Source organism: Epinephelus lanceolatus, chromosome 5 (assembly GCF_041903045.1).
Source record: "Epinephelus lanceolatus isolate andai-2023 chromosome 5, ASM4190304v1, whole genome shotgun sequence".
Lineage (NCBI taxonomy): Eukaryota > Metazoa > Chordata > Actinopteri > Perciformes > Serranidae > Epinephelus > Epinephelus lanceolatus.
Genome location: NC_135738.1, coordinates 10185987 through 10205855, shown reverse-complemented (window position 1 = coordinate 10205855; position 19869 = coordinate 10185987). Strand labels below are relative to the sequence as shown.

General features: G+C 40.5%; 2 long non-coding RNA genes across 3 annotated transcripts in view; one reads left to right on the top strand and one right to left on the bottom strand.

Annotated features, from left to right (window-relative positions):
- LOC117261850 (uncharacterized) overlaps nt 1-19869 on the top strand; it is a 54720-nt gene that overhangs the window by 9938 nt on the left and 24913 nt on the right. For both annotated transcript variants that reach the window (XR_013491585.1, XR_013491584.1), the window contains exon 2: nt 1494-1539. This is a non-coding gene — a long non-coding RNA (uncharacterized LOC117261850). The remainder of the gene's footprint in view (nt 1-1493; nt 1540-19869) is intronic.
- Nucleotides 13901-19152, bottom strand: LOC144463443 (uncharacterized). Its single transcript, XR_013491583.1, has 2 exons — nt 18831-19152; nt 13901-14521 (listed from the first exon to the last, which is right to left on the bottom strand). It is a non-coding gene; the product is annotated as an uncharacterized LOC144463443 (long non-coding RNA).

Sequence of the window (19869 nt, the reverse complement as noted above, 5' to 3'; positions counted from 1 at the left end):
TCTAGTCAGGGTGCAAAAGCCTCTGAAGGAGAATTCTACCTAAGCAGGCAACAGATTATTTAACTCGCTCTTGAAACCTGGAACCTCTTAGTCTAGCCATCAAGTGGGCTGGATTGGACCCTTTTGGTGGGCCGGTTCTGGCCCACGGGCCGCATGTTTGACACCCCTGGTATTGTATATTTTTTGCACACAGGCGGGCACACTCATGAATGTGCTGCATGTGTACATTACAAAGAAAAATAGGTTTCCCCTGAAAGATACGGAGTAATTTGAACACTGTGAATTTAGCATGCATGTAGGCCCACTGTGTGTATATCATACATTTAATGGCAGCATTCTTTTTTTTAAAGATATTTTTTAGGGCATTTTTGCCTTTAATTGATAGGATAGTGAAGTGTGAAAGAGAGAGAGAGAGAGAGAAAGGCAGGAAAGGGCCACAGGCTGGAGTCGAACCCGGCCGCTACGGCAACAGCCTTGTACATGGGGCGCCTGCTCTATCCACTATGTCACCGACACCCCTGTGGCAGCATTCTTAACATTAAATCATATTTAAGGGATCTAAATGTTTTCATGTAGTGCATGGATTCTAAAAGTGGCAGATATAATTTCTGAGTTATTTCTGTCACAATGGCAGGAGGTAAAAAATGTTAAATTCAGACCCTGCATGTTACTGTTTAAAGATTTAGCTGCGTAAAAATTTCTTTTACCTTTCACCTGTCAGTGTGAGTCATTGTGTTTAGTACGTGGTGATAGTGTTTTAGCCATCTTGAATATCCAGTGCCACTGTTGATTAACTGAAACCCAGCACCGCTCTGTGGTCGTATCAGTTCTCAGGTCAACTTTCACCTGAACCTCTGTGTGTGTGTGTGTGTGTGTGTGTGTGTGTGTGTGTGTGTGTGTGTGCATATACACACACACACACGTGCATTTGTGTAAATGCACATGTGCGTTCGCCTGTATGTGCGTCTTCACACCAGGCTAGTTTTTTATTAACCGGCAGCCAGTGCTGAAGCCCGGCCATGTTTGCCCTGTGACCCAGACACTACCTGTCTGCTGCCATGGTTACAGGGACAGAGCAGGTTTAGTGGCCTGACTCCAGGGATTACTTTCCCTGGTCTTAACAATCAGGCCTGTGCCCCAGTGGCTGTAAAATGGACCAAACTGCAGCCTAAGAGTTAAGGGAGCTCCTCAGTGTGCCCTGGTGGCCTTTAAAACTGTCCTAAGTGCTGTGTAAGGGATTAGACCTGTACAGCGTAATTGCTCTGGTGTCAGTGACTGTCCCTTTGTGATCTGGTTCACTTGTAGTGATTAGCTCTCATAAATGAAAGAGCTAACGGCACGCACTGGATACAGGTCTGAAGTGCTCGAGCTAAAACACATGTTGAACCATTTTCTTTGTCTCTGAGAGCTGAAGGTTTTGTCACCAGGTGCAGTTGTACATTTTTAAAACTGTACTGTACTGACAGTGTCGTTTCTGTCTGTTTGCCCAACAGATCAATGAATGAGGAGAGAACAAAGGCCCTGAATCAACCAATCACTGTGAGTATTCTATATGTACAAAAGGTGAACACAACGAGGTGAACATCTGTAGAATATAACATCATACAATCCATGCTAGTTTTTGTAATGTACATTATTGTAGAGCTTTTCAACTCTTTGGTAATTTACTTGTGTGATTTAAAGATTGGATTACAGTGGACAAAATAACAGAGGCACTGTATTGGTATAATAATAACAATGGTATAAAATTACAATATAATGCAATGAAAGGCAAAAACACACAAACTATGGCCTCAAGTTAAAAAACATGATCAATTATTGCAGATATATTCAGTTTGACTGCATTATATTTCACAGATGTTACTTTAATGTGTCCACTGTTTATATGTGTGTCTGCGTTACAAATCTGCTGTGTAACACGTCTCTAACTGAACACATATGAAAGACGCTTGACTGTGTAAACGTTTTTAAGACCTGAGTAAAACGCAGAGGCAGCTCTGAATCAATCTCCCTTTATACTTCATTCCAAGAAGTTGCAGATCGCACTTGAACTACTCTGAAAAAGATTAAACACAAAGTGCCCTGGCTTGTTCTTGCTTTGTCAGTGACCTTGGAAACAACCGAAAATGTTGGCAGAGAGTGATTTCCTGCCCACCCTAAGAACCCGGCCTCGTCTGGCTGACCAGATTGGTGCTGATATTTTTATTGCCGTTCGCCGACTGTTCATTGTTATTTATGTTGCCTTTGATTCTGTGATCGAACGCTCAGATTAAATCCCCCACATGGCCGCTGTGCTGAAGGCTGTGGAGCTGGCTGGAGCACTGAGGGTCAGTATACTCTGGCCCAGATTTTTGGTGATTTAGCAGAATCACAAAGGCCTCTCTTATTCACTCCAGTGACTTGCAGTCTTACAGGTGTCCACCAGATGCTGCAGGCAGCCTGTGCTGTCCCTTGCATGTCATCCAGTGGAGATGTACTATCCACTGCGGAGCAAAGAGTTGGAACTCTTTCCGTGGCGTTAGGATTAAATGTAATTTAGTTGTGCATCATAGAAAATAGGTCCCATTTTGGGCTATTAAGTAGCTTTTGATGATGCATCTGTTAGAGAAAGTGGACTGAGGGCAGTGTGAGTGAAGACATGTCTTTAATTCAGTGGTTCAATTCAAGTATTTTGAGAGATGATAAAAGAAAACATTTGATATAAAACATTATGATGTGTCACTTATAACCACTGTTTGGAAGTCAGTTTCAACCGCAGCTTTCAAATTATAGTCATGCATCAAAAGTTGTAAGAGATTCTTGAAGGAATATTCAGTGGTGTAATGAAAGACGGTGCAAAATTAAGAGCTGTAAATATCCGTATGCATGTGAAAACTTCATCCTCCTGACAATATATTAAGTTTCTCATGTAATCCTGCACGGGTAAGAGTGAAGCCGGGTCTGTACTGTATCTCATGTCGAGCAGAGCAACTTCACAGTTAACTTTGCGAACAAAGCCAGCCCCGCCGCAAGGCACGCTGGGAAGTTTGGCCGCTGGTGAAATCGCCTGCCAACGTCCAGAGTGCGGCTCTGAATATCTTTGCAAGGGCTGAAAATGAAGTTTGAAAGTAGAAATAAGAGGAGCAACAAAGCAGAGAGCTCTCACAGCTGTAGGCTCAGCCTTCTCTTAAAGAGATATTACCAAAACATTCCTCAGTCATGGACATGGAGCTGCGGCTGTACAGTGAAGTGCTGTTTCAACCAACTGTACAGCAACAAACAGATCTCTCTGTTTTTTAAAACTACTTTTAAATAATAACCAGATACAGATTTTAAAAAGTTGGTGTGAACTAATTTGACTAAATGTCTCACTTTTACTGTATCAGTCGCAGAGATTTGACGAATGTAAATATGCTGTAGCATCGATACTCACAATAACCAGAGAGAAACAAGAGATGCTTATAAGAAATGCATTTCACAAGTTTGTTTGCTCAGCTTTTATAATCAAAAAAATAATTTACGGTAATTACATTTTTATTCAGTTTTAACTTTATAGATTTAGATTTGGAGAAGCAGCTTCCTAATGACTCCAGCACTGTTCACTAACATGAACGCTTATAAAATACCAATTGTTTTTATCATTATTTTCAAGATTGTGCAGTAAAACCATTCTTCTGTTGTGCTGTGGCAGAAAAGTACCAGAATAAAAACAGCAGAAAACAGTACAGTGGCGACAGGTGCACTTTATACTGATGAAACAGAGAAGGGAATCAATCCATGTTTCTTGAATTTTGTGCCATAACTAAAAGGAAAAAAACTTTTACTTATTATTACACAAACTTCAAAGAACAGAAGCATTAAAATCTCCTGTTTTTATTTAGTATATCTAGATATTAGAAAGCCGAAAGGAGCTTCAGTGGCTTGCTTAAGAGCAACGTGTTGCATGGCTAATGATTGATATTTGCTGATGCAACCCAGCTAGCACCGGACGTCAGATAGATGTTGGAGTCTGATGTCTGACAGATGTTCAATTTTAGTTGGAATAAAAATAGGTTTGATGATATTTTAAAAGTCTCTTTATTGGGTTTTTAAGGACAGATAATATCCACATTACAAAGGCAGCAATCTGTGTACAACATAGAGACAAGATAAAGTAACGTCCAGTTGAGACAAATAATAGAGAGGGGAAAAAAGCAACAAACAATTCAAAAAAGGGAAGGGATAAACAAAACATACACTTTGAAACAGCAGTAGTTACAATTAGTATTTAGGAGAGGAAAAAAACACCTTGGCAACACAGTTGTCACAAATATTTGGAAGTGATGCACCATGGAACCGTGGATAGGAACTACTGGTCGTCACCTGACGTCAAGTACATAAGATATGAGTCAGTTCATTTGTGCTGGGTTGAAGACTATTTATCGAGAAGCGGTTTACAGATTCTCAGGAAGATATTTTCAATGACGCCAATGTCGTGTGGATGTTTACATTATGACGTTAGCAAACGTTGGTTTTTGTCCTCCATGCCGTCTCCTGACGGATGTCAATATTCTTTGAAATGTGTTCAAATATCAACATTATCTGTCGTCAGTATCCTTCGTCAAATTGACATTGGTATTAGATGTTGTCCTGACATTGAAGTTGACATCACAACCTAAATTCAACCTAATATCAATGTCTAATGGGGAATTAAGATATTTACGTCTTAGATGTCAGATTTGCTGTGAACCAACAAGACAACGGTTAAAGGAGGTGGCAACTAAACCTTTATATTTTTAAGATAAACTAAGTAGTTCTTTATACAGTTTAAGTTCAGTAATTTGTCCAGTACAGATTGCACTGCAACACTTGCTCTTTTTTTATTGCATTGAAGCTGTAGTTGGAAACTTTCATAAAAATACATTTTTGCCATATTTGCTGAAATTGTTACTATATCCACACAGTCGCACATGAGACAGATAACATGTGGAAAATCAGAAAAATCATTTATTCTGCCTCGTAATGCTTCTTTGAGATCTCACTGTAGCCTGATAATGCACCCTACATTTTAAAGTTTTCAGATTTGTGCCATGATCATGGCTATGTCCACATTAAAATGTTAGTATTTGTAGTTTCTTTTGTAGATTTCCATTTTGAATTTAGTGTTGAGCTGAGGCCTGTATTGCAGTGTTAACCGGGCATTGCCAGGCAGAGGACTGTAGCGGTGGTGGTCAGCTTTGTACTGCTCTGAAGCAGCCGAGGCTCAGCTCAACAGAGGCAGGCAGCCTGGAGGGTCCTGAGCCTTCACTTCACAGCTCCCTGTTTGGCTCTCACACATTGTGCCATTCAGAGCCCAGACCGTATATTCACCCTGCTCTGGGCACCCCACCATTGTGAGAGTGAGTTCATTTGAAAAGCCTTCAGGATTTTTTGGTGAGAGCAAGTCAGCGCTATTTGCATTTGTTCCAGTCTCGAAGATTTTACAGGTCAATTGAGACAAGAGGATATCGAACATGCCAAAGAGTTTTCCTCTTCATCATCCCCTCCTCTTTGTTTGTTTCACACAGTCTTTTTCCCCAAAATTTCCCTATAGTGTGTCACCAGTCTAGATTTACTGAAGTGCAATGTATCAGCACTATCTACCTGCTTTCTGTGAGGAAAAAGTCTAATCAAATATGTCCAGGAGATGTCATCATATATCGATTTCACTCAGAGAGGGCACTTAAGCCATGAGGTGACGATTAAATGTAGAAGATAGTTTAATAACAGATTTTAAAGCACTGATTTGGCTCAAAATGATGCAATTTAATGTTAGAAAAGTAGCCTAATGCTTCATACTGTTGTGAATTTAAGCCCTGTTGCTTTATTTCTATCACAGACAAGCATGCCTGCATATCTCCCCCCCTCTCCCTGTCTGTTGATTAGGGGCAGAAATACCTTTGTTGGCATCTAGGGTAGCAACAGGGGATCAGATAGAGGAGAGAAGGGTAAGTGCCAGCTTTTCATTCCTGGCCTCCTGGCAGGCAGACTGCAGGCGGGGCGGACATGGGTTAGGCCAGAGCCAGCAAACCAAGACAGTACTCAGACAAAAACACCTAATCACTTTAATTAGCCTAAGCCTACCTTGTTGGGCTCGCCATCAGTTTTGCTTGCTTGTGTGTGTGAGTGTCTAAGTGAGAAAGGGAGACAGGGTAGTAGAGATGCTAACTAACAAGGCATAAAATGCACATTCAAGTCCAGCGTCAGGTTGTTGAGTTAAAATCTGAGTCTTAACTCTCTCTGTAATGCTTCAAACTTTACAATATGGCTTTTTCCAGATATTTTACTACATGAATTACTGGTAGTAGTTTGTGAGGGTATATACTAACAAAAAATCTCTCAAGCAAAAAATAAAAAAAACTTGTACTGTATTGTAAGACAGATATAGGAGTGTATAATGGTCTACACCTGCCGACAAATATGGAAACTTCATCAAGAGCATTACAGATAAAGTCATAAAACGTTGCTTGATAAAAATGTGACTACCATGGTTAGATATTGTTTGAAAGCTTGTAAGGCTGAATTATTGTTTTTTGACCACTAGGTGGTAGAAGTGCCTGAAAACAAACTCCCAGCAATTTAGCTATTGTGATATGTTGTCACGGCTAGCATGTTGTGGCTAACAGGTTAGCAAAATACTGCTAATTTACATAGCTGGCATAACAACGCAATGTGGGAATCACTTTGGAAACTGCTTTGGCCACCTGTTGAATTTAACGCCATTATTCACTGGTGTTTAAGCTCTGTTTGATTGGTTTATACGGAGCCCCTTAAGGCCGGTAAGGTGAATTTTTTTTATCTTGTGCGCACAAGATAATAGGCCTGCAGTGTGCGCACAAGATAAAAGGCTAACTATCCTAAATAATTAGTGATAATTGTGATAATGATAGTGATAATTAACACTGTTTACACAGGATAATTAACGTGTATGCACAAGATTAAAATGTATCACTTTCAGGACTTCAGTGGCTCCGTAGGTCTACAATCTTGTCTCCTTGGTTTGCTAAATATTTGACTTTGTTCACCAAACATTTACTTTGGCTGACCTCCATGTCATTAATACCTGTTGGGCAGGTAAACTAATGTTTGCCTACAGTTAGCTTGCGTTAGCTCCTTTATCGTTTATGACAGTTTGGCTAATTTTAGCGTACGAAAAACTGGCTGAAAAAAAAAAGCCTGAAGCTGCAGAACTGAGCATTAATTTTCTCAGGAAAAAACTACTAGCAACCTTTTTACATAGCAAGAGTCAAGTGATTAAATGTTAATGTCTAGAATATTCCTTGATGATAAAAAGGCTAGCAATAACATTAAAGCTAAGTGGGTTTTTTTTTTTTTGTTTGTTTTTTTTTTACTTTGACAACAGGCAAAATGAGCACACCATTAGCAACACTGGCAACAACTTCTTAACATAATATTTAGGTCAGTGTTAGTTAGCTAGAGGGCTAACGATTGTTGGTAGCTTACTGGTAGCTTAGCTAATTAGCATTAAGCTAATCCTTAAATAGGACTACTGTTGTGGACTTACCACATGTAGACCAATATATTATAATGCTTGCTTTTTATTATTATCATTATTATTTTGAACATGTGCAATTGTTCCCTCTCAGTAAAAACATGAAAGTAGCAGTGGACTTTTATTTCAACAAAATTAAAAACCTTTACACCATAAGTCGATGCAGAAAATGCACTAACTGGTGCTTAAAAAAAATCAACAGGTTGCAGGAAATTAAGTGTTTAGTGCCCAAAATAGTTTGTAGTTAACCACACAAAATTTCAAAAAAAGAATTAACTATTTGAGTCATGCACATATCAGTGTAGCTGAACTACTAGTCTAAGTACATGTAGCCCTCCCTACCTCCCCCTCCCCTATTTATTTATTGTACCAAGAAGAAAACATGTAGTAACCACCATATTTCCCAGGTTATGTTAACCAGCTAAACACAGTTAATGACAGGGACAAAGCTATCTCAATATGGCTGCTGGTGGCTCTGACTGTACAATTGATGTAGCCTATTGTTCAAAATGTAATAATAAAAAAAAGTGCTGTTCAGGGAGTTCTCCTTGTACTTAACAATTTTTTGTTTTTTGTTTGGCTAAATGTTTTTCTGGCTCCAAAAGAATCACACAACCTGCAGCTACAATTTTCTCCGCCAGCTAAAATAACTGCAGTGTTCCCCGAAGGAAGCATGGTGTACAAATCTAAAAAAAATATATAATTAGATGAACCGTATGGTTGCTTTCTCTCTCTCTTTATTTTGTACATAGGTTTGTGTGCAGTCCAGTTCTGTTGCAGTTTGAAGAAACGCACTGTTTAAGATTCATTATTTAGTACAGCTCATTTATTTACACAGAGGTTCATAATCAGGTGTATGTCAAGAAAACTGTTTTGGAAAGTGGAAACATTGCGGCTGTAAAATCTAGTTGCCAAGTTGGATGTCTAGTTGGATGGTGATCCCAAAAAGTTAATTACTGACATTGCAGAATTGCCGCAGCTTGAAGGCCCACATCATTTGTCCTCTGCTGTTTTTGTGTTCCTTGACCTGGCATAATGATCTCATGAGTTTGACCTTGAAGCAGGGGCGTAAATGCAGATGCACTGGGGCCTGTGGGCTGGTGGGGCCCATAGAGGGAGCGGCAGAGAACAGTTTCTTACAATAACTCTTACAACAACATTCAATAACTCGTGTTAAATTAAAAATTGTGCCATCTGCCATATATATCCTTGAAAAGGTCACATTATCTCTGTCATGTCTTTTTTGTGTGTAAAGTAGTAGCAATCTATAACAAAATGATATGCTTATTGTATGGAAACTATAAAAACTATAAAGTCAATATTTAATTAAATGAATAATTTCTTATTTTCTTTTGCATTTTTGTCAGATATACAATAATGAGTGCTGGATAATATGTATATTGAAACCGTCTAATGCCAACTCTCTAATTGGTTATGTGAAGACACAATTGCTAGTTGTGTTTACAATGGTCTCTCATAACAACCTTACGCCACTGTCTTAAACCTCTTTTAATTGACCACCAATGTCAAAAACCACAAACTCATGAGTTTCATTTAAAGGCAACTGTCCAAGCACCATCTTAAGCTAGCGAGCTTATTATAATGAGATAATGACCTCACTGGCTTTATAACATTAACTCATTAGCTTTCAAGCATGTTAGTTAATTCGTCTCCAGGCAGATCTCTGTAACGTTGACAAGTCTCAGCTCAGTGCAAGTGTATCAGCAGCTTCAGCCTCATGTGAAGGGGTTAACATGACTGTCAGTGTGTGTGTGAGGGGGTGTTGTCCATCTGTCCACTGGTGAAAAGGGCCATATGACTTGGTGCTCTGGCAGGATAGGAATCTGTCTGGCTGTAGTGTTAAGATGTCCTGGTCAGTGGGAGGAGGCCGCTTAAAGGATGTGACGTCTTCTCAGCAGACGGGATGTCAGTGGGAGTCACCTCGTCTCTCAGGGGGAAAGGTGGCACCAGGATAGAGGAGACGCTTTCAATATTTAGCTGACTGTCTTATCCTGAGATTGATGGATTACAGGCATAACAGAGACTGCACGAGGGTCGAAGCGCCGGCACAGAGATAATAGTGTAGCAGACAGTGGCAGAGTCATCTACAGTATCAGGGAGTAAATTTGAAGCTGAACTTGACATTGGGTGTCACGCTTTCACCTTGATCATTCACATCAGGACTGGCTGTGCTACATTTTTATCTGGTCAAAAGCGCAGTGGTGGGGCGCCCAGTAGCTCACCTGATAGAGCGGGCACCCCATGTGCAAAGGCGTAGCGGCTGTGGGTTTGATTCTGATGTGTGGCCCATTGCTGCATGGTGTCCTCTCTAATTTCCCCTTTCAAGCTCATCCTGTCCTTTCTAATGAAGGTAAAAAAAAGCCATAAAAATACTTTTGAAAAAGCACAGTGATGGCTGGATGATGCTTATGCTTTTTAGTTTAACCTGTTAGCATGTGATATTTGGCAGTAAAAAGTAGGTTAAGCTTCTCTAACCCAATAATCCTCAGTATCAGATAAGTTTGACATGATTTCCTGCAATTATCTAAATTCTCTGGCACTATATATGCTAGTTAAAACAAACACTACGGATTATTTGCAAATAATATTTGACCCCAGCCCACTTGTTAGACAGTAGATGCGACTCTCTCTGTGATCCCACTATGGGGTTACCAGTTTTGATATCCGCTCAGCAAGCCTCGTGGCCCCTCCTCCCTAATGTATGAACCTGGCAGGACCAGGGCGGCTTGGTTCTCCTTTTCCGTGCCCCCTCCCCCCACCAGACACAGTGATGGCACTCAGTGCCAGAGACACCCCTCCCTTCCCTTCACCAACACTCTTCTCTCCTCTCCTCCCTCCCTTCCCTCTCCGCCGCAGGCAGACCCAGGCATGGGATCTCCATCTGTGCACAAAGGAGCCTCCTCTATCTGCATACGCTGCACATAAAAGGGCCTTTTGTCATGAGCTCTGCACACATGACCGTCCGCCTTTCACCCCGCTGGAAAAAAAGATCACTCTCTCCAGCAATCCAACCCCACCCCCAACACCAGACTCAACCCCGTCCCCCCCGACCCCCACCCTGCCAGATTTTCGTCTGCAGAGAGAGAGAGAGGGAGAGAGTGAGTGAGACAGATCCACTCTCAACTTTGTCGAATAGAGACAACCATCAGATGGGGCTGCTTCCATCACCACTGCAAAGCCTCCTTTTTTTCCCCTTTTTCATTTCCCCTTTTTCATGTCCGCCTTCTCTTTTTCTTTCTCCTGGTGTCCTTGTGTGCACTCAGTGTGAGGCATCAACGCATTATAGCATCTGCCATAATATGAAATATGAATGTGCTCTCGTTTTTGCAGTCTCCCTTCCTTTCTGCTGCAGTCTCTGACATTTAAGGGGCATTAGTGGTTGGTTCTGTGCCAGGTTATCAACCCCCATTACAGAGGCACGGGCTCGATTGACAGCAGTCCGAGAGCCGATGCTTTTCTCTCCCTCTCATTTCGGTGCCTCCTGCCTTTTAACCTCTCGGCCCCTAAGCTGCCTAGAGCTGGACGTGCTCGTAACGTGTAGGGGACGATGACAAAAAAATACACGTATGCACGAGAACCGTATCAAGATGAGACAAGGGAGAGTTCTCCACCGTTGTGAGACAAATGGGCTGCATGCCACTTTGGCTACTAAAGATGACAGATATTGGTGTTGAGGGATATTGAGTAAGGGTGGGGACGGAGCAAAGACACAGAGGCAGGCTAATACGCACTGTCAAGTGCACGGTTGCTGCCACAAAAACGCTTTCCTCAGCGTTTCCTTTGAAATACACACGGCCCTGATGCCTTGCTCCCAGCCAAACGAGTGTGGATTTTGGAAAGCCCTGTAGCTCATCTTGCTGTCGCTGCACACAGGCCTGTGGCGGAACGGAAGGATAAGATTGACTTCTCCCTCCACCGCCATGTCCTCTGCGTGACCCTCTGCCTCTCTAAGCTGGTGTGAGAGGTCAGGGGCCGTCATATCGCAGCTTCCCACGTGCTGTCCACACCTTTACCCTGGTGGTGACGATGATGGTGATGGGCAGATGAGAGGGTTATTACACATCATCCAGTCAGTGCAATTTAGCTTGAGGAGTGCATATGATATACACACAGGGAGGAAGGAAGAATGAAGGGAGCACCAGTGAACTGCAGAGTTAACTCTGGGTGTGTGTAGCCATAATCATGACGAACAAGGCAGCTTCTTCCCACGAAAATATTATAATAACATGAGAAATAATGATATATAATGATAATAGTTATGGCTGGGCAATGTATCTCGTCTATATATAAGATATCATGTTAGATTTTGGATATCATAATATTGAAAATGTTGTCGTTTCCTGGATTTAAAGGCTGCGCAACAATAAACGATATAATTTTTCTAGCCATTATAATATTTGCCTTTACCCACTTCATAACTTTATACCACTTCATCATCATTAACTCGACATTACTGACGATTATCAAAAACCTCATCGTGTAAATATTGTGTGAAAACACCGACAGTCTACACGTCAGGCCAAAAATATTTTGATATTTGATTCTCTCCATGCCTCCAGGTAACTTGAATGGCTTTATATGAAATATGGACAACTTAAACCATTCACAGGCAAAAAGTTATTTCACATTTACATAAGAAAGAGAGCAGACGCCTTAAAATATGAAGATAAATTACACTAAATATTCATTTTCTGTACCCAGCAACATATTGTATCTAGAATACCCTGCGGGAACAGCTGTACTGTGGAGAAAACTTTTGTATGAAACACACAGGAAAACAAAAAATGCTTTTATACCCTAAAGATTCAGATTTACTTAAACAACCCCAGTGTGGAATGTGCATGTCCTCATATGACCAAGCTCATCAGTGCCTGCACTTGCTCGTCGGATGTGCACAAATATAAACTAATACAACAGCTCGCTGTATCTCTACAAACTGTTTTGTCCCCTTAAAGACAAGTTGTCTAGTTATTATCCCAAAAAGCAGTAACAGCCTCTATGTGCTGCACCATAAGGGCTCATATTTACCGTAGTGTGTCTTTACAGCCGTTACTTTTAATGCCTACATACTCTAAAACACGGACAACCACACAAAGCAAAATACAGGGCTGAAGTTAAAAATATAATAAAAAAATAAGTGCAATGTACAGTTTTAGACACGTACAGTGGCCTCGCATTTAAAAAGAAAACCAATATGGTGCCACATGTTTTGCTCTTCGTAGAAATAATATTTTACTTGAATTGAAAGAGCCACTAAATTTGCAGGAATAGCCTACAGAGTAATAAAAGCTCTGTTTATGCAGCTGTGCTATGAAGCGCTGTTGTAGATAAATATCATTCCGCTAATAACATTATGCACATCAATTACAGTCTGTCAGCTTAAAGTGGGATTTACTGTACCTAATCAGTGTTTTAATCTTTGTCACTTTTAAATCAATATCAGTGCTGTGGCCCCCTTTTAAAGCATGCCACGGATTTTTTTTGTTTTACTGTGCAGAAAGTTTGAAGCAGTTATCAAGCTCATTAATTTGCATTGCTTGAGTGGGAACTGGATCTATTGGTGTATTTTGTAACTTTACAGTGATCAGAACAGAAAGTGCTGTGAAGTGATCCACGGGCTGCAGTGTCGGAGGACGCACCTGGACGAGAGCGTGTTTATGAAACGGATAAAGCACATTAGGTGCATGTTTTGCTGTTCTCAGTAGAGCAAGGATGCTAGAGAGGGTGCGTGAGATAACAAAACAGTGTTTGTCGAGGCAGGGAGCCGCTGAGCGCGTATGGCACGGCTGTTGGACTCCTTGCAGCCCTGCGGCGCAGACACAGGCGTTGTGACGTGGCCCCTGAAATGCCAGGCCCTGTTCACTCCTGGCTCTGTGTGTGGAGGAAGAATAAAATGAAATGGCCAAGGATGTTTAAAGTAGGTATTAGCAGCCCTCGGGGGGGAAACTGCAAAGGGAGAACTCAGGTATGAAGCCCGGTGCAGGCTGGTCAGGTGGACAGAGAAGGAGAATTTGCTTTTTTATTATTGCGCCTCATTGACTTTTGAGAATTTGTCCCAGTAGCTCCGTTAACGCAGTGTGGTAGATCAGTGTTTGTAGAGAGAAGTATAGGAAACACCACTTAATGCTCATTATTTATGTTGCTTTAAATTATGTATTATCTCCCAGTGACCATAATAACATTAGTATTACAACTGATTAATAGTAACTCTGTTAATTTGAGTTTTTCAGTTAATATGAAGACAAATTAATTATCTTTATATATTATAACCAGTCTCATCTCATATGTTAATGTACAATATGGTTGTGCTAACCTCTGTTAAAATGTAGTTTTGTCATATAGTTTGAACTGAGAAAACAGATTTTAAACTCTGACAATTAAATCTGAATATCAGGATTTATTCTTGTTATATCACAAAATGAAAAAAAAGTTGTAATACATAATGAAAAGCATGAAGAATGTTTAATAATTAAATAAATAGATGTGCACTAACTGTCAGGATCGCCCCCGTTTTGTTTCAGATGTCTCAACGTGTGGAAAACTTACTTTAATCTGTCTTTTTCCAATCGTGTGTATCACCTTAACATGTTTAAACAATCTTGAATGTACCATAGTTTACAGCTTAATCTGTATCTTGTTAAAAAAAACACATTCATTTACATTTAATGCATTGTTATTAAACTACAGCATCAATAATTGTTATTAATTATTGATGCTGTAGTTTGGTGGATTTCTTGCTTATAAACTGCCCCATTTCGATGCTACCATACGAAGGCTGCCCTGATCCAGGACAATATGTTTGGCTGTTGAAGGGCTGCCAGAAGTAGTTGTTAGTTACAGTTAGGGCGCGTCCCTCTTTGGATAGGTTGTCCACTCTGAGGTCTGATATCGAATAGGTCCATAATTTCCAGCTTGTTCCCAGGAGAAAGTCTCTCTTGCTCTTTTTCCCCTCTGTGTCTCCTTTCCTCCTCTTCTTCTCCTTTCTGAACCCTGTGAGAAACAGCAAGGTGAGTTCATTCCTGCTAGAAAATGCCTTTTTATACTGCTCAGATGAAACCATGCGGTGCGCATGATCTTTCTGCAAATGTAGTTTGTTTAGGAAATGTTTTTGAAATTATGCAAAACACCCATGAGTTAAGATTTCGTCTGATTTTGTATTTTTCGATTTGTTGCAGGCAGCTGATTAAAAGCTAACTGGTGTACAAAAAATCAATGCTTTGCTTTGCGTTTGGAGAACAGAGGAGTACAGCAGCAGGACACGTTGTGAAATATTTCAGGCAAAGTCAATTGAGCTAAATTCCAATAAAATTACACAAAACAAATGCAATAATTCATGCAATTACAAGCAATCAGTTTTAAAATATGCAGTGTATTAAAATGTGATCTGTTCCTTTAGGGGGGGAAGTGTTGCCTTCAGTTATTAGATTTATAATCATTATAACAAACTGCATTTATTTAAATCCAAATCAGAATACTAAACATTATATTACAGATGCAAACATGTAATTTACCCAGATGATTATCTTTCGGAAATGAACATGTGTTAATGTAGTGCTGTATTCACATAACAGCAAACTTTAGACACTCAATATGAATACCTTTTTGTAAAGTGCAAATTTCAAAATTAAAAGTGTATCTCTGCCCAGGGAACAGAGAAATATAGCTTTATTAGACTAAATGTGCTATGGTGTTTGTTTGTTTTTTTTGTTTTTTTTTTTCAGAAACAAATTAAATTAAGACTATAAAGGTGGACGGATTTTATACATTAAACCCGTACATTTCATACGTGGTTGAATATTTGCCAAAACAAAATCTGTATGCTTGATATTTTTGTTCTTTGATCATAAATTCCCTCTTAAACCTTACAGCAAAGCAAACATAAAGAAAAAGAAAAGAGTATGTATTTTTCAAATGTTAATTAAACACAAATATTTAACATTTTTGCATAATTCCTTCCTCGTCATATACTCGTAATAAATTATTATTTAACACTGGCTTTAGTCAAATTCTTTTTATTATATTAAAGGCAGCACCTACAGAGAGCAAACACACTGCAGTTTGTTGTCTCAATCAGCTTTTTAAACCCTTAGCAAATTAAAAAGGAATATATTTTATAAGATAAACTAAATTAAATAATGCCGTAATGCATACATGTTTTCTTTTTAAATATTTTTTAAAACAAATCAATTAAATTGATTACTGTCGAAAAACTGCTCAACTGTTAAAAAAAGAAGTTTATCTTTAAAAAGTACATTTTTTACATCACCAGTCAACTTATTGAACAAAGTTTTATAATTAAATTAAATGTGTATATTCCCTGCACAGACATGGACTTGACCTTTAAGAAAACACTCCAGAAAAAAACCAACCACTCCATATTTTCGTCTGGTTCTATTAAATTGATATTCCCACAGTATTTATTTAAAGGAGAGACAATCGCAATTGATCTGATTTCAAGCAGTAATTTCGTTGATGGCGAGCGTCAATCATGTCTCATTATGAAGCATTATTGGCTCGCTTTACCTCGACAGGGAGTGTTAAAGTCAGCTCTGCACGAAATTTCACTTTTACCTCTCTGCTGGTGCAAAATAATGTTTGAGCAGCACAACAGAGAGAGTTTGTGATGAAATTGTCCCGTTCTTGCTTTTCATCATATGATCATCTGGAACATCAATACTGCGCATGCCTTGTGTCCACCATTTTGTGATGAGAACTTTATTGCACATGCTCCCATTTTATGAACTTGAGCAGAACACATGCTTTAAAGTCTGAGGCCTTGAAATCTTTTTTTTTTTTTGTTGTTGTTGTTTTTTTTTGATTGATCCTGTTTAATTAGGAAGTTCCTCTCATTGAAATTATTACTCAGATTATTTTCAGATCCACAGATGATGCACATCCTGCTAATGCAAATCAAATTTGTCATGGCCAGGAGCGATCATTTATTCATGTTTGTCCAGACAACAATTATTTTTTCAAGCTGTGCTGCACCTTGCTGTGATACTCCTCTTTCCTCGTCTGCGTGTCAGACAGAGAGCACAAAGTGGTGGTCACAGTCGGCTGCCTGAGGTGACTGCTGGGGTCAAAGGCCGGGTTGTGTTAATAAGACGTGATGTGCTGCCCTGGGACCTCAGTCCCATGAGGGATAACCCCCTAATCGGCATTAGTTAATGTGTTAGTAATCTTTACCTTCTTAAAGCAAACAGCAGTGCAGCATTCAATGGGCCCGCTTGGCCTCCCGTGTAACGCTTTTGACCTAGGGGTCATGGCCTTTGTTCCCGGCTCGATGGGGAGTGCCCTCAAAGGTCTCGGGTGTAATAGAGAAGTTGTTTAGACACGTGCGGGGCTTAAGCAAGACCACCTCATAGACTCTGCTCCTGCTCCTGGAGAGTATAAAGTCTTCCCTCGTAGTGTAGTGTAGGCACACTTTTGTGGTTAGCTTTCATCCCACTTGAATAAGTCCATTAGAATATATATGTGTTTTATGTGCCACATATCATGTCTAGTGTGTTGACGCAGTGGTGGTTGCTGACCAAGCGCAGAACCGCCCCCCCCCCCAACCTCCTAATGCCTCCTTGATGTTTGTAAATGACTAAGTGCAAATATTGTTTGTCTTTGCAGATCCCCTGCCCACTGCAATTTCATGTTCCCCCAGCTCTCCTCACTGTTTCCTGCAGACACAGAAAGAAAGCTCTAGAAAAAAAGCATCTTTTATTGTGTGTCCTCGTCCTGTCCCTTTATCTGAACTTTTATTTTGTAAAGTTCAAGTGTTTGCCCATGACTGACACTTAAATGTGTGTTCGACGTGTTCGTGACTGCAGCATTCATTCTGTGTGAGGCTGAATCAGTGTGAGGCTGTGAGTTCACTCAAGGCCCTGACACCTAAATGATCAATTTGGGATAATAAATCTAAAAAGTATTATTTTACAGAAGCTGGATACAAATGCACAACATTTATATTGCCCTTTAATTTTGATGATTTTAGACACCTTCATTCCACTGTGTAATATTGTCTTTTTTGTGTGTGTTTTTATAAGATACAAAACAGAGAAATTTTAATGTTACAAAGTTCAGTAGTCGATGTAGTAGTAGTAGATGCTTAATACAAAATCAACCAAAAAAATTAGCACTTTACAGAGCACATTTTTGTCTCTAAAATGTTCGTCAAATGGTGTCGGGCAGAGTCCATAACATGGCGCCGTCTGCCATTTTGTTTCACATCGTGTCATCAATTGGCCTGATTGACTGATTCTGAATCACACAGATGTTGCAGCCATGCACTCCACATGAAAAGCTGTTGCTTCTCTCTGCTTTAATGTACGTAAATCAAAGAGCTGTGACAATTTTGCGTCAGGGTTAAGATTCTAAAAAGGTTGGTTTTATTTAATAATTTAATCAGAAAAAAATAGAAGTGTAAAAAGACGTAAAAAGAACAAAGGTCTGCACAGTGCATTTCTTAAGAAACAGGTTTATTATAATCTGTTAGAAAGTCTGCAACAGTTGTTAAAATGTTGTTAATTATGACTGCGAAATTAAAATATGATCAATAATTTCAAAATGCAACAGAGGCACAGTGTCGAGCAGCACAGTGCTGAGAGCTGGGAGGTGACCCAACACCAGAGCTGTATCCTCGAATGAACTTTATGCCATGCAAAGTGCAGTTTTGCACACTAAGCATAAAAACACAAAGTGTGTGCCACTCTAAAACAGCTAATGCTCAGAGCTCTAACATGTCCTGATTTATGATCCAATACAGTCTCTCAACATATGCACATTACAGCTTTATACATCGAGACCATAATGAAGTCATGGGTTTCTCAATTGGTCCAAACGCATGGCGAGATGTGACGTACAGCTGCACTCCTTCTAATAGGATTCTATAGCTCGTGCCAGTGTAGATGCCTGAACCGAGCTCGTATCTCATTTAGGGACGGGGCACGGAGAGCCAGTAAATTGCAGTTCAGCCCTCTCTGCACAAAGTAAGAGTAAATAACACTCGCATTTTCTGTCTGCACATCCACCTGTGTTTTTACTGAAACCTGTGGAGTGAGGAGAAGTGCAGACGGGAGGATAGTTTGTGTGGAGAATCCAGCCTCTGTGCTGCTGTAGTGAGGAAGAGAGCCGGCGAGGAACGGGGTGGTGGCCGTGCTATGAAAGCAGCCCTCACAAACTGTGCAGCCTGAAGCAGTAGCAGCCATGTTAGACAAATCTGCGTGAGCTTGAGCCCCACTAATAACGCAGTGCCCTCCAAAACCAACAGAAAGTTTTCACAGAGTAAAAGTAAGAAAAGTTTCACCCCCACCTTTTTTCTCTCTCATTGTCTCTGCTAGGCATGTAGTCCCCTCTTGCCCTCTTTAACTCTCAGCAGTTTATAAGGCAGAAATGCAATCAGAATAGTTCCTCAGTAACAGACACACTTTACATATCTCCTTCCTCCTTTTCTTTCCTTATAGAGCTCCTGTAGTTCAAGGCCGAGGGGAAAAAGTTGAAGCCACGAGCTCTGCTTTTGCAGTTTTTAGAACCAGAGCCAAAAGAGGCAGGAAGTTGTTGTACAATAGCGTTACAGTAATCTGCCACAAATGGAAAAAGCCAAATGCTGATCACCGAGTAGAGAAGGTGGCAGAACAGAGGCAGAAAGAGGGAGGGAGGGAGGGACAGAAAGGGAGAGAAAGAGAGCTAGCGTGTGTGAGAGAGACAGACGTTACAGCAAAGAATAATCAATACAATCTAAGATGGTGGAAACAGCCATGCTGTTTGGGTCTCTCCCTCTGGTTAACTCTCTGGCTCGCTTCGTGTGAATCAGTGCACGGATTCGGTTAGGACAAACTGTTTAGACCATCTTATTTTCTGTTTTATCCCTCCTCTATTTTAAACAGGAGGAATCGGCATCTCTGGGGTGGGGTGGGGTGGGGTGAGGTGGGGTGAGGTGGGGGGGGGTTCTCGAAATTTCCTCCGAACTGTTGAATGCATTTTACCAGGCAAGTGGCAGCTGTTTTTCCTCGAGGAAAAGCAGCGAAGTCTCACCCAAAAATGCTTATCAGCCTTTTGACTTTGTGCCAAAATAGCTGCAAGGGTTCAGCTGCAGCGTTCAGCTCGCTTTGTGACAGAGCCGGGGCAAGGAGGAGGGTCCTAGCCCAGCGTTCTTTGCCACATGTTACTGAAATAAACACTGGGGAAGCTTATCTTTTTCCTGTGTGTATGTGAGTGTGTGTGTGTGTGTGTGTGTGTGTGTGTGCGACTGGTCTATTCTGTGCATTCACGCCAGTCATTGTGGCATGCTAAAGAGTTAATGCACTCCGTGAGTGTGTGCTCCTTTTCAGAGTGTGCTCCCAAGACTGTTG